The sequence below is a fragment of the Bos taurus genome, chromosome 11 (genome assembly GCF_002263795.3).
Source record: "Bos taurus isolate L1 Dominette 01449 registration number 42190680 breed Hereford chromosome 11, ARS-UCD2.0, whole genome shotgun sequence".
Taxonomy (NCBI): domain Eukaryota; kingdom Metazoa; phylum Chordata; class Mammalia; order Artiodactyla; family Bovidae; genus Bos; species Bos taurus.
The window spans coordinates 80,408,146-80,434,809 of NC_037338.1; the positions used below are offsets into that span (position 1 = coordinate 80,408,146).

At 38.6% G+C, this 26,664-nt stretch overlaps 1 pseudogene; it reads left to right on the forward strand.

Annotated features, from left to right (window-relative positions):
• The first annotated feature begins 22,115 nt into the window (after positions 1-22,115).
• On the forward strand, positions 22,116-23,065 carry LOC788214 (small ribosomal subunit protein uS5-like; annotated as a pseudogene).
• The last annotated feature ends 3,599 nt before the right edge of the window (positions 23,066-26,664 follow it).

Genomic DNA, 26,664 nt, shown 5'->3' on the forward strand with positions numbered 1-26,664 from the left:
GCCACTGCTGAGTTTTCCAAATTTGCTGTCATATTGAGTGCAGCCCTTTCACAGCATCATCTTTCAGGATTTGAAGGAGCTCAACTGGAATTCCATAACCTCCACTAGCTTTGTTCATAGTGATGCTTTCTAAGGCCCACTTGACTTCACATGCCAGGATGTCTGGCTCTAGGTGAGTGATTACACCATCGTGATTATCTGGGTCGTGAAGATCTTTTTTGTACAGTTCTGTGTATTCTTGCCACCTCTTCTTAATGTCTTCTGCTTCTGTTAGGTCCATACCATTTCTGTCCTTTATCAAGCCCATCTTTGCATGAAATGTTGCCTTGGTATCTCTAATTTTCTTGAAGAGATCTCTAGTCTTTCCCATTCTGTTGTTTTCCTCTATTTCTTTACATTGATCACTGAGGAAGGCTTTCTTATCTCTTCTTGCTATTCTTTGGAACTCTGCATTCAGATGCTTATATCTTTCCTTTTCTCCTTTGCTTTTCGCTTCTCTTCTTTTCACAGCTATTTGTAAGGCCTCCCCAGACAACCATTTTGCTTTCTTGCATTTCTTTTCCATGGGGATAGTCTTGTTTCCTGTCTCCTGTACAATGTCACGAACCTCATTCCATAGTTCATCAGGTACTCTATCTATTAGATCTAATCCTTAGATGAATATAGAGAAATAAATGAGAACTTCATTCTTTAATATTGCTTCAAGGAAACTGTTTCATGTGAGGTCTCAGCATTCACTTTCTGTAATAGTTATTCTGGTTTTATTATTCAACTTATGATGAATTTATTTTCCCTCTGTTTCTTGAAGTCACATGTAGGCCATGTAAGTCATATCTGTTTCTCTGAAGATAAAACAATCTAAAACTCTATTTGCATGATGCTTTATGGGAGGTTTCCCCTAAAAAAATGCTTCACGTGAAATGATTCACCACATAACAAAGTGTGCAGTGTGTAGAGAAAGGATTGTTATTTGTGCTCCACACATGAAGAAAAATTAACCTCAATTCATTCAAATCAAATAACACTTAAAAAATTAGTGCCTTCTAGGTATAATGGTGGTTGTTACTGGATGTAAACAAGCACAAAGATGCCTGCAATCACAGTTTAGTTGGAAAGACATGTAGCTAAGTGCACTGTATAGAAGCTAATTAATTAAATTTCTGTTTTGGGACTCAGAAAGGTAACCTGCTTAACCACAAGTTTCAGTGTCAGAAATGAGTCACAAGAAGGACCAGTATCTCCTCATGGCTAGGCTAGTGACCTTTCCACTGCTCCACAGAGTTAGTGTTCAGTCTATCTTTTCAAGATGGCTATTTTCTTTTTACACTGAAGAGATCTGTTGTGACTTGTAGGTTCATTTCAGTCACTCAGTTGTGTCCAATGCTTTGCGATCCCATGGACTGAAGCATGCCAGGCTTCCCTGTCCATCACCAACTCCCAGAGCTTACTCAAACTTATGTTCGTCGAGTCGGTGATGCCATCCAACCATCTCATCCTCTGTCATCCCCTTCTCTTCCCACCTTCAACCTTTCCCAGAATCAGCATCTTTTCAAACGAGTCAGTTCTTTGCATCATGTGGCCAAAGTATTGGAGTTTCAGCTTCAGCATCAGTCCTTCCAATGAATATTCAGGACTGATTTCCTTTAGGACTGACTGGTTGGATCTCCCTGCAGTCCAAGGGACTCTCAAGAGTCTTCTCCAACACCACAATTCAAAGGCATCAATTCTTCAGTGCTCAGCTTTCTTTATAGTCCAACTCTCACATCCATACATTAGTACTGGAAAAGCCATAGCTTTGACTAGACAGACCTTTGTTGGCAAAGTTATGTCTCTGCTTTTTAATATGCTGTCTAGGTTATTCATAACTTTTCTTCCAAGTAGCAAGTGTCTTTTAATTTCATGACTGCAGTCACCATCTGCAGTGATTTCAGAGCCCAAAACAATAAGGCCCAAAACAACACTGTTTCCATTGTTTCACCATCTATTTCCCATGAAGTGATGGGACCAGATGCCATGATCTTACTTTTCTAAATGTTGAGCTTTAAGCCAACTTTTTCACTCTCCTCTTTCACTTTTATCTAGAGGCTTTTTAGTTCCTCTTCACTTTCTGCCATAAGGGTGGTGTCATCTGCATATCTGAGGTTATTGATATTTCTCCCAGCAATCTTGATTCCAGCTTGTGTTTCATCCAACCCAGAGTTTCTCATGATGTACTCTGCATATAAGTTAAATAAGCAGGGTGACAGTATATAGCCTTGATGCATTCCTTTCCCAATATGAAACGTCTGTCGTTCCATGTCCAGTTCTAACTGTTACTTCTTGACCTGCATACAGATTTCTCAGGAGGCAGGTCAGGTGGTCTGATATTCCCATCTCTTGAAGAATTTTCCACAGTTTGTTGTGATCCACACAGGAAAAGGCTTTATCATAGTCAATAAAGCAGAAGTCGATATTTTTCTGGAACTCTCTTGCTTTTTCGATGATCCAACGGATGTTGGCAATTTGATCTCTGGCTCCTCTGCCTTTCATAAATCCAGCTTGAACATCTGGAATTTCATGGTTCACATACTGTTGAAGCCTGGCTTGGAGAATTTTGAGCATTACTTTACTAGCGTGTGAGATGAGTGCAGTTGTGTGGTAGTCTTACCATTCTTTGGCATTGTCTTTCTTTGGGATTGAAATGAAAACTGACCTTTTCCAATCCTGTGGCCACTGCTGAGTTTTCCAAATTTGCTGGCATATTGAGTGCAGCACTTTCACAGCATCATCTTTCAGGATTTGAAATAGCTCAACTGGAATTCCACCACCTCCACTAGCTTTGTTCGTAGTGAGGTTTCCTAAGGTCCACTTGACTTCACATTCCAGGATGTCTGGCTCTAGGTGAGTGATCACACCATTGTGGTTACCTGGGTCATGTAGATCTTTGTTGTATAGCTCTTCTTTGTATTCTTGCCACCTCTTCTTGATATCTTCTGCTTCTGTTAGGTCCATACTATTTCTGTCCTTTATTGTGCTCATCTTTGCATGAAATGTTCCCTTGGTATCTCTAATTTTCTTGAAGAGATCTCTAGCCTTTCCCATTCTATTGTTTTCCTCTAATTCTTTGCACTGATCACTGAAGAAGATTTTCTTATCTCTCCCTGCTACTTTTGGAACTCTGCATTCAAATGGGTATATCTTTCCTTTTCTCCTTTGCCTTTAGCTTCTTTTCTTTTCTCAACTGTCTGTAAGCTATTTGTAACTTATAAAATTTGATAATCCAAAAGCTGTCTTCATCAGTTGTCCTAGAATTTTATAAAATTTTAATTTTAATTTTTAAACAATTTTAATATAAATTTATTTAATTGGAGGTTAATTACTTTACAATATTGTATTGATTTTGCCATCATCAACATGAATCCACCACAGGTATACACATGTTCCCCATCCTGAACCCTCCTCCCTCCTCCCTCCCCGTACCATCCCTCTGGGTCATCCCAGTGCACCAGCCCCAAGCAACCAGTATCATGCATGGAACCTGGACTGGCGATTTGTTCCATATATGATATTATGCATGTTTCAATGCCATTCTCCCAAATCATCCCACCCTCTCCCTCTCCCTCTCCCACAGAGTCCAAAAGACTGTTCTATACATCTGTGTCTCTTTTGCTCTCTTGCATACAGGGTTATCATTACCATCTTTCTAAATTCCATATATATGTGTTAGTATACTGTATTGGTGTTTTTCTTTCTGGCTTACTTCACTCTGTATAATAGGCTCCAGTTTCATCCACCTCATTAGAACTGATTCAAATATATTCTTTTTAGTGGCCGAGTAATACTCCATTGTGTATATGTACCACAGCTTTCTTTTCCATTCATCTGCTGATGGACATCTAGCTTGCTTCCATGTCCTGGCTATTATAAACAGTGCTGCAATGAACATTGGGATACACGTGTCTCTTTCAATTCTGGTTTCCTTGGTGTGTATGCCCAGCAGTGGGATTGCTGGGTCATAAGGCACTTCTATTTTCCAGTTTTTTAAGGAAACTCCACACTGTTCTTCATAGTGGCTGTACTAGTTTGCATTCCCACCAACAGTGTAAGAGGGTTCCCTTTTCTCCACGCCTTCTCCAGCATTTTTTGCTTGTAGATTTTTGGATCGCAGCCATTCTGACTGGCGTGAAATGGTACCTCATTGTGGTTCTGATTTGCATTTCTCTGTTAATGAGTGATGTTGAGCATCTTTTCATGTGTTTGTTAGCCATCTGTATGTCTTCTGTGGAGAAATGTCTACTTAGTTCTTTGGCCCATTTTTCGATTGGGTCATTTATTTTTCTGGAATTGAGCTGCAGGAGTTGCTTCTATATTTTTGAGACTAGTCCTTTGTCAGTTGCTTCATTTGCTATTATTTTCTCCCATTCTGAAGGCTGTCTTTCCACCTTGCTTATAGTTTCCTTTGTTGTGCAGAAGCTTTTAATTTTAATGAGGTCCCATTTGTTTATTTTTGCTTTTATTTCCAGTATTCTGGGAGGTGGGTCATAGAGGATCCTGCCATGATGTATGTCAGAGAGTGTTTTGCCTATGTTCTCCTCTAGGAGTTGTATAGTTTCTGGTCTTATGTTTAGATCTTTAATCCATTTTGAGTTTATTTTGGTATATGGTGTTAGAAAGTGTTCTAGTTTCATTCTTTTACAAGTGGGTGACCAGTTTTCCCAGCACCACTTGTTAAAGAGATTGTCTTTTCTCCATTGTATATTCTTGCCTCCTTTGTCAAAGATAAGGTGTCCATAGGTGCGTGGATTTATCTCTGGGCTTTCTATTTTGTTCCATCGATCTATATTTCTGTCTTTGTGCCAGTACTATACTGTCTTGATGACTGTGGCTTTGTAGTAGAGCCTGAAGTCAAGCAGGTTGATTCCTCCAGTTCCATTCTTCTTTCTCAAGATTTCTTTGGCTATTTGAGATTTTTTGTGTTTCCATACAAATTGTGAAATTATTTGTTCTATCTCTGTTTTTAGTTTTTATATTTAAATCAGTAATAATCCTCAATTGCCAACCACAAAGCTTTGTCAGAGACCTTGAAGGAAGAGTGGAATTTTTCAGAGGCAAAAAAATCTGGGGAAGAGTATATTGAAGAAGTGTGTCTTAAACTGGATCAGAGTTATTTAGAAAATAAAGCTTACTAGACATACAAATATATTTGTGATAAAACTCAGTATTTTAAATACCCACATATAGCTGGTAATAAGCTGCTTTTCTCAGTAAAGTCTCTCCTCCATTCCCCATTAAAAGTGCACTTTCCTTCTCTGTGAATTTGGTCAAATTGCATGATTATTTTTAGCTATGCAGATATCACCTTTCCCTTTTTTTCATATTTCCTCTTCTCTGGGTGGAAAGGCAAGGAGATTTGAAATCATAAATGGGACTGAATCTCTTACTAATAAAGTAACCTTAAGAAAGCTGCTTTAATCCTTCAACTTCCTCATTCATAAACATATCTTGACAGCTTATAAACATACATATATAAACATATGTAAACATACATATACATGCAAACATCATAGATAATCATGGATAACAATATTTACCACACATATTTATTAGGAGGATTAAAAGAGATGATATGGTGGCTTACACAATAACTATTAATTTTCCCCCTTTTCAACTCTGAAACTTCCACTCATTGATCAAGTGGATATATTATATAATACCTTTGCAGATTATATAATATTTTTGCTAATATGGTCTTTGTTGCTGTTATTGTTACTATTTAGTATCAAACCAACATTCTTCTTATCCTGGATTCAAATTGCTGTCCTTGGTCCTGAATTTTCAACATTGTCATCAATAACATGAATCATAAAATTGTATAGAAAGAGAGAACAAAAGATTAAGATCATTAAATGCATCTCTTTAAAGGTTTTCTTATAAACACAACTCACAATTCTGTAGCTTTGTCAATAGAAGATTCTGCATCAATAGAAATATACAATTACTTACATTCTAAGAATGTAGAACTTAATACTCAAGACAGCAGGCCATTCCAGTGATGAATATCTGGTTATTAGGAAATATTTCTTTTTGCTAAACCCTATAATCTTATCCAGAAATCATTATTATGTCCTTTGGAGGCATACTTACTCAATTCATGGGTAATCCCTTGGGTCATCTGCCTGGAGCAGGAGCTCTGCCCCTGGCAAAAGTCATGAGGAAGGAGGCTTGGCATACGCAAAGGCAGGATCGAGCCTCAGGAGTCCCCCTGGAAATTTTTGAGCATCTACCCCCAAAACCAGAGTCTGCCTACTTTCTGCTTTGTGCTCTCACCTACACCTCTGACTTTACGGAGGGCTGTCCCCCACTACCTCTCTCTGAAAAAAAGAGCTAACTTACAGCTCCAGTTAATAAAGTTCCTGGGTGTGATAGTGTTTCAACCTACAAACTCCTTTGGAAGTCCTCTAGCCTGCCTGAATAGGTTTTTCCGGCCACATGTGATTGCTCAGAGCCTCCCAACTGTGAGAGGCATGAGATGTTCTAAACTGTCTAAATACAGATTCCTTTGAGCAGTTAAAAGATTGATTAGAAATTGTATTGGTGAAGGGTTTTTCACTTGTTGGGCCAATGTTTGCTGCTAAGTTTCCATATCCCTTACCTGCTGTGTCCCTGGCAGTGTATTGATTAATATAATTGGTGTAAGTAGTAGCTTTAATGTTTGTAACCTGGGACCCTTGAGTTAATTCTTTTTCTTGTTATAGCCCACCACACCTTTGCCCTGTAGGAATGCAACTTTATCTAATGCTTTTGGAGGGTGTTTATGCTTTTGGAGAGTGGCACCTGACTAATCACCTTTAGAGAAAAATAAGTTTTCTGAAGAAACGGTCATGTTAACAGGCCTCCGGGCCAGAAGATGATGCAAATCACCTAAACTTCTGCATATGATAAGTTTACAGAAAGAAAGCCTGGCTTACTGCGTGACTCTACCCCTTCCCCCATTATCCTCTATGCATAACTTAAGGTATAAAAACTACTTTGGAAAATAAAGTGCGGGCCTTGTTCACTGAAGCTTGGTCTCCCCAAGTCGTTCTTTCTCTCACCTTCTGGCTGAATTATTCAGCCTCTTTTCTCCACTGAATTTCCTCACTGAGCTATCCTTATTTCACCACTCTTTATATCCTTAATTAACATTTAATTAAGCAATTGTTTCCTGATCCTCGCCAACGCCGTCCCCGCTACGAATTCCCTGGATCCACCGGGGCTGGACCCCAGCAGTCATCTGAACAGTTTTTTTGGTAAAATTCATTACTAGGTTTATTGATAAGAACATGAGAAAGGCAGATGCAGAAAGATGAGACATGAAATTGTGACTGTGAAGATTGTAAAAGGGCTACATAATTTTACTATATGCATGCCAGAGAGGCTGAGACAGAGAGAATAGAGAATCTAATAGAAATTTTTAGTGAATCAAAACCATTTTCACATGTTAACTCTTTAGTCCAGTGTCTATCACTTGCTCTTCTGATTTCCTTCAGAATTTTAAAGATGTTCCCACCATGCATTTATTGCTTGGTATGCTAATAAGCTATTCATATTTCTCTCTCCTTCACTAGACTGTAATCATCTCTAGGACAGAGGCAGTGTCTTACTTTTTCCTTCGAATGTGTTCCAGTGTGTAAACATTCCTGGCTTATAGTAGGTACTCAGTGTTAGTTGAATGAATGAACTAAATTTCCAGAGAAAGAATTGTCAGAATAGACAAGGGGAAGCCTATCCATCATCACACATATACCACAGGACAGGAATGCCAGAATTCCCATGTAAAGAGGGAGACTGGATGCATGTCCTCTCTGGGCCTTTTGATTCTAACATGTGTAGGATTGGACACTAATATCATCATCAAATATTTCTATCCGAGTTCCTCAATAAAAGTCTTTAGTCTAAAACATGCCATTAACAGAAACTGCTACAACAAATACAATATTATAATGATTTCACTTTAAAAATGGAAAAATGCATAATTAAACAACAAATTCTATTGCAGAAAACCAGGACCTGCATATTTTTTCTCTTCCCTGTGTTTGACTACATTTGCTCATATAACATGATTTTGTTTCTTTTAGATGTTTCAAAGTGTTTTCAAATTTTCCCATGTGTCTCCCCTGTGCCTTTCCAGATATTCAATGTCAGGGCTGAATGAGTTTCTAGTTATTAAATGGGCTGAATATGTTTTTTTCTTTCTTGCATATTTGTCACAGAATCTCTCTGTATTGGCCAAGAAGGCTTTTTACTTTTAGCACACTGAAGGATAGAAAGATAACTATATTAACAGATAGGTAGATCAGCTCCAATAAGTATATGGGTATACATATATATGCATAAGCATTTGCATATATGCATATATATCCAAATTTCAAAGAGTAAATAGAATGGAAAAGAAAATATCGTAATATATTAACATATTTCAAATGTCTTACTATTTTATTCATGAAAAGACAAATAGAGCTGATGAAGAATTATAATGAGTCACTCAAGAAAAGAAAAGCAATAATAGAAACAAAGGGCAAATTATAATAATTCCATTTTAATGGAAAATGTTACATTTGAGCAATAAATTATATCTTAGAAAGACCAGGACCCTAATACTAATTTTTTTTTCTTCTTTCTCTTCCCAGAATGACACTCTGCTCCGATTTATGAGTTGATTACATCTAATTGCAAAATTTCCATGTGTGTCTCATAGACACCTATTCTTATTTTCAATACAACAGCTTTAAAAGACTGTGTATCTATCAGAGGACAGTCATTCTGATAAGGCAGATAAGAAACCAAAGCAATATTACATGCATTCTTAATTTTTTATTCCATGTGTGGATAATTTATTAAATTATACACAGAAATTATGTTTCTATATGTCATTCTCAATCTATACACAATGACTTTTAAAGCTATGATAAATCAAGATAGCATATAACAAAGCAGAGACATCATTTTGCCAGCAAAGGTCCATCTAGTCATAGGTATGGTTTTTCCAGTAGTCATGTACAGGTGGGAGAGTTGGACCATAAAGAAAGCTGAGCACCAAAGAATTGATGGTTTCAAACTGTGGTGCCAGAGAAGACTCTTGCGAATCCCTTGGACTCCAAGAAGATCAAACCAGTCAATTCTAAAGGAAATCAACTCTAAGTATTCATTGGAAAGACTGATGTTGAAGCTGAAGTTCCAATACTTTGGCCACATGATGTAAGAGCCAACTCACTGGAAAAGACTCTGATTCTGGGAATGATTGAAGGCAAAAAGAGAAGCGGGAAGCAGAAGCTGGGATGGTTAGATAGCATCATTGACTCAATGGACATGTATTTGGGCAAACTCCAGGAGATAGTGAAGAACAGTTGCCTATAGTGTGCAGTCCATGGGGTTGCAAAGAGTCAGACACTGACTTAATGACTGAAGAACAAAAAAACTGAAGAAAAACTTAAAGAAGATTGACATGGAAGACATAATACTTTGCAGAAAGTACAGTGTTGAATACATCTGAACACTTTTAAATGTTTTGGGTATTTCAAATTCTATTTTCTATGGACTTATCGGGTCGTCTTCATGTGTGCCACAGAAGCACACCTTTCAAAGGCAGTATCAATTAGCCTTAAACTGCAGTGGGTAGGTGCGAGGGAGCAAAATCAACTTAAATAAACGAGATCTTTATCATGAGCACAAGAAGTCCATGGAGGAGCGTTTGGTGGTCCTCTAGAAGTTGACAGTGTGTATGTGTTGAGAGAAGTGTTAGTATAGTGCCCCCAGTTCATAAACATTTGTAGGTAAGGATGGAAATCAACTTATTATTCACTATACACTAAGTAGAGCGTTGCTTTATGCTGGAAGATTCTGTTAAAGCAAAGGAAATAAAAGCATGAGACAATGCAAAAGACAATTTGTTTAAAAGTCTTGGTACCTCTGGAAAGTTCCTAAAAGCCTGTGTAATGTGACCATAGGCAGGTCACTTTCTCTCTTTGGGCCTCTTTCTCCCAACGTAAGACAAACAAACAAGCACACAAAAGTAATTTGCCTAGATGTTGCTCAAGTGGCATAAGAATTCTAATGATGTTAGTTAGAAATCATGCCCAGTATACATTATGCTATGTGCTGCCCAGGTGGCACCAGTGGTAAAGAACCTGCCTGCCAAACCAGGAGACTTTTAAGACACATGAGTTCAATTCCTAGGTCAGGAAGATCCCCTGGAGACAGGAATGGCAACCCACTCCAGTATTCTTGCCTGGAAAATCCTTGGAGAGAGGTGCTGGCTGGCTACAGTCCATGAGGTCGCAAAGAGTCGGACATGCCTGAAGTGACTTAGCAAGCATGCCCACATTGTGCTGACAGTAAGTTTGCCTTTATGTCCAGTCCACTTCTATCATTGCTTATGGGGATGAATTGCTAAGAAATGTCTATTCAGACAACTTTATGCAAAATAATTGGTTACCATAGAAATATGAACTTCTCCTTTACATATGTAATGGGATCAATTTCTCTAAAATTAAAAAGTAAATGGAGACAGGGGCCCAAGAGGGAAGAGTGTAGGTGATACTGGCTCTTAAGAAACAAAGCTCAAATAAAAGTTAAGAAAACATGAAGGAAAACCTTCATTTCTTAACAGCTGCCAATAGCCATTCTCTTAAAAAAAAAAAAAAAAAAAAGACACCTTACTTTACCCTCAAGATGGTGGCCTGTTAGTGGATCTCTGTAGGATCAAGCAATGTTTAGTATTTTAACAACAACATTCTGTTGTTAAGGACTTTGTCAGAAGCTTGACACATTAACAAGACTGCTGTTCTAGCCTGAAATTAATTCTGACTCTGCTTGGAACCAACTCTACGGCCTGAGCAAGGTATCATCTCTGAGCCTTCATTGACTATCTGTATATCTGTTAACTGCATAGTGGAAATTTCCTGCAGAGATTTGGTGAGAAATGAAGTATGTGTGAAGTCCCAGGAAAAATTCTCAACATTTCAAAGACAGTGGTTAAGAGTCCTTATTTTTATTTGCTACCAGCAGCCAACCTCAGAGTCAGCAAAATATCTGCCTTGAATAATTCTTATCTGCTGTTGCTAGTCTTAAAGTGGAATGGTTAATAAAAATACAAATAACAGGTAGGGCCCATTGACAAAGGGATATTTTGACACCAACAGTGGCTTCATTATTGGCTTAGCCTTTGGTCAATAATCTAGTTCAAATTTAAAATAAATTCACCTCATATTTGAGTAGCAGTTCACAGATTCAAGAATATTACCTCACATGAAAAACCAAGGCAATAGAATAGGAATTGATATCTCTAAGTTATGGACAAGTAATAAGGGCTCAAAGAGGGTGATTTCCTCAAAGTCATACAGGTATCAAAAGGCCAGGATGGTGTTAAAACCTAGATTTCCTTACTCCAGTATAGGACTTATTTATTTGCACTATGAGGTCTAATTTTTTGGCCCAAAATTCACCTTTCTTAGTCTTGTCTGTATGTGGAAAACAAAGATTAGTGTAATAGCCTCTTTTCAATGTGAAAATAAAATGACTCGAGACGCCACAGTTTAAATCCCATCAATAAATCACCACACACACACATTTTACTTTACTGTGGGAATGTAATAAAATACATTGGTTCATTTGATCTCGGTTTTTATTTGATGATTTTTGTTGAAACATGAATGTGATTTCTTATGTGATATCTTACTCTAACATCAAATGACAGGGCGTTTATTAGTGACATTTTAGAAGACATGCATTCACTTGCATTGGAAGCTGCTACAGCCCAAGCAAAATTGGGAACAGCAAACATCTTCTATAAAAAGAAAGGTCACAATTGGCTATTCAGCAGAGCGATTTAAATTTTTAACAGCACAACACAGCCAAGGTGACAGTGGAATGTTACAGGTGTGAGCAAAAAATTCATTGTACCATGCAGAATTTAGAAAGAAAGTGAGAAAATAGCTCTGTGGCATATTGAGGGACTTATCGTTCCCCTTCAGCAAGTAAAATAAAATTATTATCCATGCTGAATTATATAGTTCTCCAAATCCAACACACAGAACTCTTGCTGATAACAAACTCAAAAGAGAGACTAAAGGTAGTTGACTACCACCATACAAATCATTTTGGTGGATGAATGGATGAATTCATGGATGAATTATCTATCCTACTTTGATTTTTAAGTTACTGGTTTCAGTTCAGGGCATTATGATAAGTTTACAAAGTTTATTTCTTTGATGTTCCATCTAGGTGATACTGTAGTCAAAGAGATGAACTCATTTTTTGTTTTTTTTTCCCCTTGAGAGAATAGTTGTGGAAACTTTTTTTTTCTGTCTTGTTCATTTGGTTTGTCTTTGTATTATACCACATATTGCAATGGCTCAGTGGTAAGGAATCCACCTGCCAATGCAGGAAATGTGGGTTTGATCCCTGGATTGGGAAGATACCCTGGAGAAGGAAATGGCAACCCACTTCAGTATCCTTGCCTGGAAAAATCTCATGGACAGAGGAGCCTGGCAGGCTATATTCCATGGGGTCATAGAGAGTCCGACATGACTGAGCGACTAAACAATAACAGTGTATTACAAACACATGGTCAAAAGCATTATGGAGAGACTGATAGCAAAGACATTTATGTGCTAACGAAGTAAATCAGCTGGTGATGAGAGCTCCTCTGTTTAGTCCCTAAGCAGATGCAGATGCACTAACTTGGACTGTATTCAAAGACTGTCCTGTAATGATTCAGTTCAGTTCAGTTTAGTTCAGTTGCTCAGTCATGTCTGACTCTTTGCGACCCCATGGACAGCAGCACTCCAGGCTTCCCTGTCCATCCCAACTCCCGGAGTTTACCCAAACTCATGTCCACTGAGTTGGTGGTGCCATCCAACCATCTCATCCTTTGTCATCCCCTTCTCCTCTCGCTTTCAATCATTCCCGACATCAGGGTCTTTTCAAATGAGTCAGTCCTTCGCATCAGGTGGCCAAAGTATTGGAGTTTCAGCTTCAGCATCAGTCCTTCCAATGAATATTCAGGACTGATTTCCTTTAGGATGGACTGGTTGGATCTCCCTGCTGTCCAAGGGACTCTCAAGAGTCTTCTCCAACAGTACAGTTCAAAAGCATCGGTTCCAAAAAGAGGATAGCAAAGTCAGGTAAATGAACCCACTTTTATCCACAGAGAAGTTGCTTAAAAAGGGCTGGTTATGGTTAGAAATTCTTAGCTATCTTAGAAGTTCAAAGGCATTGTGCTCTAAGGTTTGCCCTTGTAATTAAAGTCTGCAAATATTATTATTCCTTATTCCTTATCTAGAGGAAAAACACACAGAAAGTAAAGATAATGTGAATTTATAAACACAAACATATACACACACCCTAATGAAAACATCTAATGTGACAAGAAGAGTAAAGTTTTAGTGACTATGATTTATAGCTATATTTTGTGTATGAGCTTATGGTAACAGATGGTGAGAGGAAGCAGCAAATTACTGTGCACATTCATTTTTTTTAAGGTGAAATGGCATTAAATCAAGAAAGTCAGAATAAGTGACCCATTTTAAGTGTACTCATCTAGGTTTCTATGAGGGTATGTTAATTATAATAATATATCTTTCCTAAAAGAAAAAAAAAAGCATGACTAAATGAGATCCTCAGTGGCGAGATTATTTACAGTTAACTGGAAGAAATATGAACTCCAGGAGCTGAACTGAAAAATCTGCCTGCATCTCTCCAGCCTATTTCCTCTAGTTCCCTTTATGGTAATGGACTCTTGTATAAGTGCTTGCTTTTCTATAACTGGTGATTACTGTCTTTCCATCATTGGCAAGGCTGTGACAGGAATGATGTCCTACTAAGAATGATGTACATCTTCACAGTGGTAAGATCCTAACTCCCTGATTAGAATCAGTACCCATGAAAGCACCACGTGTTCCATAGGACTGCAAGTCAAATGAATGCTTTGCAAAGCCCATCTGCTGCCTGTTTTACAAGCAATTGCGTATTTCTATTTATTTGTTAAACTCATATTTGTTCTCGCAAATCTACTGGTTCCAAGTGAAAAAAAAAAAAAAATCCAGAAAGGTATGGCACCTGAGCTATTTCTTCTCTCCCATGACACTTGTGATTCCTTATAAGTCATACAAAGGATTTGAGAATGTAAATAACATAATCTATAAAAGGAGAAAATGTTGAATATACAGTCAGTAAGTACTGAGAAGAGTTATTCAGTATGTGTCCAGCTGCAAAATTAAATACACCCGTAAGGTCAGTTGGTTAAAAGGGAATCAAGTTGGGCAAGAACTGTGAATTGAGAGGAAAGGGGCCAGATGGGGAGAGGCCACAGTGAGGAAGGGCCCTAGGAACACAGTCTAACAAGGTAAAGGATCAAGACAGGAAGGGTCAGTGTACACATTGAAAGGGTCTCTCCCTCCTCTTTCTCCCTCTCTTTCTCTCTCTTTCAATTATGAAAACACATAAATAACATATTTTCTTCCCCCAGATCCAAGAGGAACCAAGATAAGGGATTTCTGGCCATCAGCAGCACCATGTGATGATTCCCAAAGTTAAACTCATCACCCTAGTAGAAAAGATTCAACTTTCTTTAGGGGAACCAGTGAGGAAAAACCTGAGACCCAATATGTTATACTTCATAAACTACAGGAATATTATAGACCATATCTGCTTTTGGTCTTGCCTTTCTAGAACTCCCTGATAGCTCAGTTGGTAAAGAATCTTCCTGAAATGCAGGAAACCTCGGTTCAATTCCTGGGTTGGGAAGATCCCCTGGAGAAGAGAAAGGCTGCCCACTCCAGTATTCTGGCCCAGAGAATTCCGTTGACTGTATAGTCCATGGGGTCGCAAAGAGTTGGATATGACTGAATGACTTTCATGTCACTCACTTCTAGAACTCCCTAGGGCATACCCGCCTTCATGGGGTTTCTGAACAGGAGGAAGGGATTATATGCAGCCAGTTAGTCAGTGAACTTGACAGAGAGCTTCAGCTTGAACCTGGCATGTTTGTGTGTCTGCTGGGAAACACAGTCTGCTGGAAACTGTGTCTGCTGGTGTTTGCTGGGAAACCCCAACCATGAGCGACTCGGCACACCCCATGAGCACCAACATGCTTCTTCCCCACACTATCATTGATAACCTATTATTTACATGTATACAAGTTCTTACCTTGCCACTTCCATATGTTCTTGCTCTTTGGAATATCCTAGGACTGGCATATCCTTTCTGCTATATGACATCCCTTCAAATAAATGGAAGAGCTTCGTTAAAAAAACTGACATGTTGGGACAAGACCAGCCCACAGAGGGAGGATTGACATCTCAGCTTCCAAGATCACTGCCTGATTATCTGAAACACCCCCTTTAACTCAGAGTTTCCAATTGCAATATTCTTGGCATGGCCCTAACAGAGTTTCTTTTTGCCCACATTTAAATCAGACTTCCCTGAATCATTTTCCCAACTAGACTTCAACTTTTTAATTTCCATGCCCTTCTTTGTATTACTCAATATTAGCAAGAATCCTGTCAAATTGATTTAACCAGAATCCCCACTCAGTATCTGATAACCCTGTCCTACCTTCATCGGGAATCCTATTAAGTTAATTGAGCCAGATTTATACCCTTACCCATGATGTTTCTTGTTGTAGTTTTCTATCCATGGGTTCCCATCTTACTCCTTGGTTATAAATTTCCATTTTTCCTTGCTCTCTTCAGAGTTGAGCCTAATCTCTCCCAGACTGCACAACCCCATCACAATAGTCCCTATTTCTGTTGCAATAGTCTCAAATAAAGCCTGCTTTACTGTTTTAACTAGTGTCATAAATAATTTTATAATTTAAGAGCTTCATGCTATAGCTTTGAGGCTGACCATCCCTATGGGAATAGTCAAAGATGGCTGCCACCCCACCAACATCCTCTCTAGAGTTTTATGAGCAAGTCCTCCTGAGAAAAGCCTCAATTTTTGAGTCCAGCAACAGAAGAATCAAGACCCTTTAAGACAAAGTATTTGGAGCTCCATGAAGGTAGATATTTGGCATTGTTTGTTGTTCAATTAGAAGTCCTTAGATCATTTATCCCGACACAGACTACACATTTTAAGAGAATCAAAGAGAATGTTAGGATATTGAAATAGGAAATACAATATAACTGTATGTAAATCTCTGCACTCAATGGAATGTGGTAAAAATTAATAAGTGATCCTTCTGAACACCTGTCTTTTGTAAACATGTTTATAGTAATTGTTAAATAGATCCAAGGACTTCCATCTTCCAAACGGTATATTAAAGCAACATTTTCCCCCTAAGGAGATCAGTTACCCTCCTGCAAAACAAAAAAGCTGCTTGACAAAATTATTTATCTATGGGGAAAAAACGATCTTACTTTAGCAAAGCTTTCTCAGAAAGTGTAACTGCTCTCTATGATAGTCATTTTAGAGGGCCAGCAAGCAAAGAAGAGGAAAATGTGTCCCTAGTCTCCTAAAATGCTTCCACTTTCTAGGTCCTTTCTTTAATGGGCTTTTGCAACTATCCTATTTCTTATCTTGTAGTTGATCTAATCATGCCTTACTCTAAGTATCATCGTTGAACATCTGACAAAAGGGCCAAAGGGAGTGAAGGGGCCTGAGTGACAAGACGTTCTAATCCAGAAAGGAGATGAGTGGCTTCCCAAATCCATTCTCCGATTCTTGATCCAGATTCCAGGGAACTTCAGTAACATTGACACCTAATTAGCAGTTTGGGGACCTACACCCAGCCACACCTCAGTCAGCCTGCTGCCATTCTGTTCCACGAAGCAGCCTGGTTCCACAGAAAAGACGACGATGAAAGTCAGAAGTCCTGTGTTTGGTTCCCAGCTCTGATACACACCCCAGTGAGACCTTGGTCACATCACTTTCTGACTCTGGGACTCATTTTCCCTGCTCTATAATATGAACAGTGAATTAAACCACCCTTAAGGATCTTTCTCTCTATCAGCTCCCTCAGTCTTCACCAAGCAAAAGTAATGTTCATTGACTGACCACCTTGGCTGTGACATGATTCAATTAATCTCATGGGCTCAAGTGATATTGTTATAGCAATATCTATGTCTCATAAGACTGGAATAGGAGCTAAATTAGATAGTTAAATAAGGTGACTGCCTAGAACATAGCAACTGTTCAATAAAATGGCAGGTTTTAGCATTTACACTTATTTGTTGATGAGAAAGGGCTTCCCACGTGACTCAGTGGTGGAGAATCCACCTGCCAATGCAGGAGATTTGGGAGATGCAGTTTCAATCCCTGGGACAGAAAGATCCCCTGGAGGAGAAAATGGCAACCCACTCCAGTATTCTTGTCTGGAAAATTTCATGGACAGAGGAGCCTGATGGGCTACAGTTCATGGGCTCACAGAGTCTGACATGACTCAGCGACTGAACATACATACACATTGATGATAAAGAGAATTAAAATTTTGCTTTAAAAAGTTGTGGCAGAGGCTTCTTGAGTGATTTTGAAAGAAGATATACTTTAAATTGCCATGAACTCTGGAACTGAAGACATAAAATTTTGATTACAAAAGAGGGGCACAAAAGCACCACCAGCCCTATTATGGATGCATATGCATGAGGCAGGTGGTTCCATGTTGCTCAGATTCAAGCAGAATGTCAAAGATTCCTGAGCTATGATGCATAGAAACACTGGAAGTGGAGGGGGAGAAGTGCATAAGAGCAACCTCCTTAAGGGTCAAATTTTTAGATTTCCCAGAGAGAATATTTTTGTGTTGTCTATCAGTTGACAGTGTATTAAAAAGCAGAGACATCACTTTGCCAACAATGGTCCATATAGTCAAAGCTATGGTTTTTCCAGTAGTCACGTACAGATGTGAGAGTTGGACCATAAAGAAGGCTGAGCGCCAAAGAATTGATGCTTTCAATTGTGCTGGAGAAGACTCTTGAGAGTCTCTTGGACTGCAAGGAGATCAAACCAGTCATTCCTAAAGGAAATCAACCCTGAATATTCACTGGAAGGACTGACACTGGAGCTGAAGCTCCAATATTTTGGCCACCTGATGCAAAGAGCCAACTCATTGGAAAAGACCCTGATGCTGGGAAAGATTGACGGCAAGAGAAGAGGACAGCAGAGGATGAAATGGTTGGATGGGATCACTGACTCGAGGCACATGAGTTTGAGCAAACTCTGGGAAATATTGAAAGACAGGGAAACCTGATGTGCTGCAATTCATGGGGTGGCAGAGTCAGACATGACTTAGGAACTGAACAACAATGAATCATCTGTATCTCTTTTTTCTTTCAGTAGGTGTGTAAGTGTATATATACACATAACATATACTATTCACTTATAAATAGTATATTATATATATATATATATATAATTTCCCCCTCTCTATCTTCAAAAGTCCAATATTTCTGTCTTCTATATTTCCAAATCCTGTCTCTTCCAGCTCTTATCTGGCAATTTCTTTGGCTTCAATCAATGAGTACACATGAAATAAATAACCACAACTACGTAAAAATAATTTTACAAGACAGCAACACTTTTCCCTCAAAGCTCTCTCTACTGCCCCATCTTCTGCTAAAATTAAAAGCAACACAAGCACATACAAAACTTCATGCCTCATTTGGGTGAAAATAAAAATAGGCTTCATGATAATTATGCATAGTAAAATGTCTTGGGTTTGTGATTTATTTATTGTGCTAGAAATGTTCTTTCAGTAGTTAAATAATAGAATCTTTGCAATACCTTCTTTCTTGACTCCACAAAAAAAGGACTAATTAAGTGTGAATTATAAAACAGAAACTAACTTTTATTTGAGAGCCTAACACAAGAAATAAAAGCCACTTGAGATACTCTCACATCTCAAACTAAGATTCTTTGATTATTATTGTACATTGGATTTTAAATGTTCAGATTAGAAAAAAAAAATCTTATAAACAGATATCAAGGAATTTCAGTCTCCTTGAATGCTTGATGAGTTGCTCTCTGGTATCTGCCTTTTTAATGTGAAAGCAAAAGGAAAGTAAATATTTCTTTTGCATATACTATGATATTATCTCAAACCAAGAACATACAGTTTTCCTTTTCACATTTTCAGCATCAGAAAACATCTTTACAACCAACTTATTCAATTAAAGCCCTTTTTTGTTTCCCTCATCTCCTTGCAAATCAATAAATTGATTGTCTACATAATCTGATACCTTAGAACATAGAAAATGTGCATTACAACAAAAATGATATTACAACATATGCTATTTTTATCTAACCCTGTGAAACAAGTGTGTGTGTGTGTATATATATATATATATATATATATATATATTCACTTTATATAAAGAAAAATCAAAATATATTATGCTTTATTCTCATGGTAACCTACCCAAGGTCACACAGCCTACGTGGGGACATACCTGATTGAAACCCACTTTTGCCTGATAAGTGTTGCAGATCTCCTGCATTATAATGTGGAGAGAGACACAGAACAGATTTCTTCCAGAAAGACTGCAACTGTGAGGTCTATCCTCTGGAAATAAGAGTTCCTGTTCACCACCCTTTTTCTTTGTTTTTCCATGTATAATATAAATCAGAGTCCTCCAGAGAAATAGGAAATAGATAGAAGATAAATTATAGAAATTGACTGACAAATTTATGAAGGCTAAGAAGTCCTATGGTCTGTCATCCACAGAGAGTGGATGACAAGCTGGAGACTCAGGAAAGTTCATGGTATAATTCTGGCCAAATTCAAAGGCCTAGGATTCAGAAGTGCTGATGGGTGAGGGCAGAAGATGGATGTTCCAAGCAAAGAGAACAAATGTGTTCTTCCTTCACTTTTTTGTTCTTTTCAGGTCCTCAGTAAAGTAGACAATGCCCACCTGTATTGGTGAAAGTCATCTGCTTTACTCAGTCTATTGATTCAACTGCTAATCTCTTCCAGAAATAGCCTCAAAGACACATCCAGAAAAAAAATGTTTACCAGCCACCTGGGTAAACACCCTTAGCTCAGTCAGATTGATACATAAAACTAATCATCACATCTCAATACCACAATTAACTGAAATAACTACAAGATGTATGTAAAGGGGTTTCAAGTTATTCTCTAAACTAATTTCCAAGTCAGTTTTTTAAATTACTGGTTATTTTGTAGTTTGTTTTTTAACTGATTAGTGAGATAGCTGAGAAGCCAATGACTGTAAGCCTTGTAGAGAATAAACACTGCCCTGCTGATGTAGAATGCTGTGGCAGGCCTCTGACAGTTTCCATTGACTATATTTAAGGCTTTCCTGGTAGGAAACTAACTGATAACATCGCACCATGATCCAGGCACTAAGAAGACAGAACAGCATCTGTTCAATCTTATGGTTCATTCCTATTTGGGTGCAAACTGTTTCCCACCAACAGATGCTCTGATCAGTCAACTCTTTTTCCTGAAATCAACTAAATCCACAAACATCCCAAAAGGCTCATTTAGTTCCTGCTGATGCGACTACAAAGCACAATGTGCACTAATTGGCTTCATTAATTGAGTAATCGTGGGAATAGAATGTCAGTACTTCACACACAAGTTTTGCAGCATAAAATTATTATTTAATGCTAGAGATCTCAGTTTTGCCTTCCTCACTGCAAAAGCACACAAAGCACTTTTGCAGTCTGTGAATCCAGTTTTGCAAGCAGTCCCAGGAGAACTCAAGTTTGAAAAAAAAAAACCTTCTCTCTGCAAACAGTAGGTTTTATCTAAAAAAAGAAAAGAAGTTGATGGTTTGGGGCCAATTAGCTTGATAAATAATTATCTAATAGATGCAAATTTATTCACCCCATGTGTACATCAACAAAATGTCACTTAAGTACTTTGAAAGATCTTGTCCAATTTCAATATTTATAGGGTAATCTAAGGAGGAGAAAAATACTTCACTAAGCTCTCCAATGAAATGTTTGTGGGCCCTGAGCACGTATTATCAAGGACATGGGGGTGGAGGTGTGAGCAGAAATTAAGAGCTCTGAGCATCTCAGGACCCCAGGGAACAGATTCATTTCCAATGTTCATTCCCAAATGAGAGCCAAGGTTCAAGGTTGAAAATCCTCCACTGGGAGAGATCATTGTGTTGATTCACCATAAGAAAAAACATTCTTCTGCTAAGGCTGTGATGGAAAACAGAGCACTAAGCACTACTTGGGTTAGGTTGGCAGAAGAGCAGAGAGGTTTGGGGAGGACACATGGCCAAAGGGATCAGCTGGAGCTACAGAGCTGATGCCTGGAAAGTCTGAGCAAAGTCATGTTGTCGGCCACCCCATAGACAGAAACACAGGCACTCTTACTTCCCTTTGTCTTTTCTACTGGGGGTGGTTCTGTAGCAGAGCAGAACAGACAAGGGCAGAATTGAGGTCTGGAGAGTGGCGTGAATAAAGAATCATTCTCTAGCCAAAGAATAGGTTTGACAACACAGCCAGATCACTGACCATGGTGTGCTCTGCCTTTTGGATAGTTCTGACTGCTAATATGCACAGTCACTGTTCACCAGCCAATGAATACCCTAGATGCTGAGCTAACGCTGAGAGTTTCCTGTTCAGTTTCCTAAAACCAGATGCTCTTGCTTATGGAAATTAATCAACACGGCTCTCATCAGACCTGCTTATCACAGTTGCTGTTTGGGAGTTTAACACTGGTTAAATAAAAGACGTCATAGATGCATTTTTACGAGAGGGATCACAATTTCTTTCCTATGAGCAGCCTTTAATCCATAAGAAAAGCAAAATTAATCAAGAGCTGGAGATGAATTAAAAAGTCTCGTTGTCTTCCCTATATAAATATATTTAATTCTAGTATTTAACTTAGATATATATAACACTTTATTAGTTTGTACATAATATTTTAAATTACATATATTAATTTTAATATGTTAAATGACTCCTTTCAGTTAGAAACAGGAAGATATTAAACACATATGGGTTAGAGTCCTATTGTGATCTGATATAGAATAGAGAGAAAGATTTGGCAAGACAGATAAGAAGCAAAAAAATTAAAATAGGGAAGGTAAGCTTCTTCTCCACAAAAGCACCAAATAGTGGATGATACTGATGCTGCAAGAGTGCCTGAAGGCCCCACAGGCTGAGGGGTGCCCCTGGGATGGATGGCCACTGTGGCTTCCACGGAGGCTTTGGCAACATCTGGGGCCAGAGCAGAGGACAAGGAGTGGCTCCCAGTCACCAAGCTGGGCAGCCTGGTAAGGACATGAAGATAAGTCCCTGGAGGAGGTTTATGTCTTCTTTCTGCCCATCAAGGAATCTGTGATCATTGACTTTTTCCTGGATGCATCTCTCAGAGACAAGGTTTTGAAGATTATCCCTTTATAAAAGCAGACCTGTGCTGGCCAGCAGAACAGGGTCTCGGCGTTTGTCACCAATGGGGTCACAACCACGTGTGGGTGTCAAATGCTCCAGGGAGGCAGCCTCTGCTATCCATGGGGCCATCATTCTTACCAAGCTGTCCATCATCATGCAATGAGGCTACTGGCGTAATTAACAAGATCAGTAAGCCTGATACTGTTTCTTGCAAGGTGACTGGCTGCTGTGGTTCTGCACTGGTGCACCTCATACCTGCTGCCAGGAGCACTGGTGTCATCTGTGCCCAAAAAGCTGCTGCTGATGACTGGTATTAAGCTACACCTCTGCTGGTCTTCCCAGGTGGTACAGTGGTAAAGAATCAACCTGCCAAACAGAAGACTTGGGTTCGATCCCTGGGTGAGGAAGTTCCCCTGGAGAAGAAAATGGCAACCCACTCCAGTATTTCTGCCTGGAGAATTCCACGGACAGAGGAGCTTGGTGGGCCACAGTTCATGAGGTCGCAGAGAGTCAGACATGACTTAACAACTAAACAGCAACTACACACCTGTGCCAGGGGCTGCACTGCCAAGGATACCTTTAATCCCCTTTCCAAGACCTAAAGATATCTCACCCCAATCTGTGGAAAGAGACAGTGTTCACCAAGTCTCTGTACCAGGAATTCACTGACCATCTTGTAAAGACTCACACCTGAGTTTCCGTGCAGAGGACCCAGGCTCCAGCTGTGCCCACCACATAGCTTTATATGAGAAAAATAAAGTGAATGGAGGTACCAGTGAAGCTGGGTAAAAAAATAAATAAAATGGAGAAAGTAAGAAAAATAAAATACAGAAATAAGAATCAAAAGAGAAACATTTAAAAAAATATATCAGGGGGCAAGAGATCGTAAGAGAGAGAATGGAGAAATAAAGAAGTTTAGGGACTTAAGGGAAAAAATACCAAGATAGTCTAGATAAAGACATGCAGAGTAAGATAGATGTAGCCAAGTGGAGAGGGAGAAATGTAGAATAAGCAATAAAGAAGCAGAACAATTAGATTGCTAATGCAATAAATTCCTACTCCTCATTACAGAGCCAGTTGCTCACCAGCACTGACTACAAATCTTCAAGGGTTCTGTCACCTTACTGCACTGGGAAAGAAATATCATTGGGATTTGAGTCATTATTATTTATACATGCAAGGAATAATAATTAGTCTCATGGATGAGGCATTGTTCCAGGCATGGGTAAACATGATAATGCTGATGCCTCATGCAGCTTATTTCTTAGGATGGACAAAATTCAATCCTTGTGGAGTGTGGTAAAGGTTGCAATGGTATTATAATTGGCAACGTCACCTAATACAGTGAGGAAAAAGAAGTTCTCCAAAGAAAATAATGTATGCCTGTGTGTATAAGGTCTCATTGGGGGTGGGGAAGGAGGGCCGTGTTTGCTGATTAAAGCAACAGTGGTCAACTATAGACTGGCCTCATGTTTCATTTTATAGAAATCAATCAATCAATCTGAAATATTTTACCCAGATAATTTAGCTCCTAAATGGCTTAAATAGAATTTTAACTCAGATCTAAATAAACTAGTCAATAACAAACAATCTATCATATCATCAGAGTCCTATATTTGAAGAAATAATGGTTGATAACTTCTCAAATCTGCTTGCAATGAAGGAGACCTAGGTTCAATCCCTGGGTTGGGAAGAACCCTTGGAGAAGGGAATGGCAACCCACTTCAGCTTCTTGCCTGGAGAGTTCTATGGACAGAGGAGACTGATGGGCTACAGTACATGGGGTTGCAAAGAGTCGGACACAACTGAGCAACTACAGATTTAAAAAACTAGGAGAATTTCAAGTAGGGTAAACTTAAAGAAATCCATGTCAAGACACATCAGAATTCAATTCTAAACACTGAAAACAAAGACAATATCTTAAAATCAACAGATGGAACCAAGGCTTTCTTAATAGAGAAATACCAATTTGATTTACATCTGAAGCAATGCAGGACAGGGAGCAGTGGCACAGTATATTTCAAGTACTGAGAGAAAAGGACTGTTAACTGCAAATTCCATGTCTTAGAAACCTATTCTTCAGGAGAGAAGGGAGAATAAAAATGTTGTCATATAAAAGAAAACCACGAGAATTTGTCATTTAACATAAATACCCTTAAAAAATGACTAAAGGAAATGCTTCAAACAGAAAGGAAGTGATAAATAAAGGAAGTCTTCCTAGCTTGTAGACCTCCACCTTCTTATGTCCTCACATAACTTTTCCTTAGTGTTTGACTGCTAAAGGGATGGGAGAGGAGAGAGGGAAAGATCTCTCATACCTCTTCATCCTATTGGATCTGAGATCTACACTTTTGACCTCATTTAACCTTAATTACTTCCTGATAGACTCTATCTTGAAAGACCACCAACCTTAATTACTTCCTTTTAGATTCTGCCTTGAAAGACAGCCACACGGGATTAGGGGTTCACATATAAACTTGGCGTTGGGGCATCAGAAATATTCAGTCCACAATACCATCTGAAACTCAGGAAGGATCTAAATGAAAGTGAGGTTTCTTAGATATAATACTGATTCTAACAGACTGTAATACAACACATATGTATATTGCAATACAAAGATCAACCATTAAGTAAACTGTACAAAGCAATGTACTCAAAAGCACCACAAACAAATCAAAATGGAGTCCTAAAAAAATGTTCAAGTAACTCACAGGAAAACAAGGCAACAAAACAAAGCAAACAAAAACTAAACAAGCAAAAATGGAAGAATAATAAATACAGGAAACAAAAAGAAAATTAAAATGGCACACTTCAGCCTCGATGTATTAATTCAAATGTTATGAAGTGAAGTGAAAGTCGCTCAGTCATGCCCGACTCTTTGTGACCCTGTGGACATATAGTCCATAGAATTCTCCAGGCCAGAATACTGGAGTGGATAGTCTTTCCCTTCTCCAGGGGATCTTCCCAACCCAGGAATCAAACCCAGGTCTCCTGCATTGCAGGCAGATTCTTTACCAGCTGAGCCACCAGGGAAGACCAAGAATACTGGAGTGGGTAGCCTATCCCTTCTCTAGCCGATCTTCCTGACCCAGGAATCGAACCGGGATCTCCTGCATTGTAGGTGGATTCTTTACCTACTGAGCTACCAGGGAATTTCTATATGAATGGTATAAATAACAATATAATAATAAATAATAATAATTAAAAAGCCCAGAGATTGGCAGAGTGGATTAAAAACTAAAAGCAGCAAATATGAAATCATCCTTAAAAAGGTGGGGAGGCCCTTATTGTGGTGATGATAAAAGTGGCTTAAAAAAAAAAAAACAAACACAGGTCTAATCCAATCTATGCTCTAAACCCTTCCTTGAAGTAACTGCCTAAAATCATTTTGATTATGCCTGTTGGTGTTTATAATTAATATATCAGATAAAGCCTCAAACTACAAATTGGAAAATTTGCACTCTACTATGTCAATTGGTAGTATCTATTACCTTTGGGAAAACACCCTGATGCTGGGAAAGACTGAAGGCAGAAGGAGAAGAGGACAACAGGGAATGATGTGGTTGGATGGCATCACTGATTCAGTGGACATGAGTCTGAGCAAACTCAGAGAGATAGTGAAAGACAGGGAAGCCTGGAGTGTTACAGTTTAAGGGTTCACAAAGAGTCTGACATGACTGAGCAACTGAACGGCAACATCACCTTAATAGATAAAGACTGGATGCCCAGGCTGCTCATAGATGACATTTTAGCACTCTACTGAGAAACAAAACTTCAGGTAGTTGCTTGACACGATATCCAAGCACATGAGATCTGACAGTGTTTCTCCCTCAATTACCCAAGAGTAATGAGTATTTAAGAGACTGGCAATACAACTTCTAAGATTCTCATCCTTTTCTTCTCTCAGATAAGGTGTTACCTATATAAGAATGTACATTGGCATGCTAAGATCAGTAAGCATCAGACTTTGAGATACCTCATACCAGTGGTCAGCTTGTCTGCAAAAGGACAACATGAGAAAGCCACATGGCAGATGATCTTGGGGGAATGACAGCATCTGGAGATATCTGACAATATACAAGTGTGTTTTTTATAGTTTTTAATTAAGAAAACTATTGTTATTACCCAAGGAGGCAAAGAAAACCAATATTACTGTGATCACTTTATAAATTTAGAGAATTTTGTGGCTTTCCAAAGAAAATTTAAAATACACAAATGTAGCTTATTCCAAGAGAAATGTAAGAATTTTTCATGCCATTTCTGTATACATTTCAAGAAGAAAAAACTAACTTCCCAAACTCTTAAGGACTAAAAGTGCTTACCTAGTGTGTAGAAGGC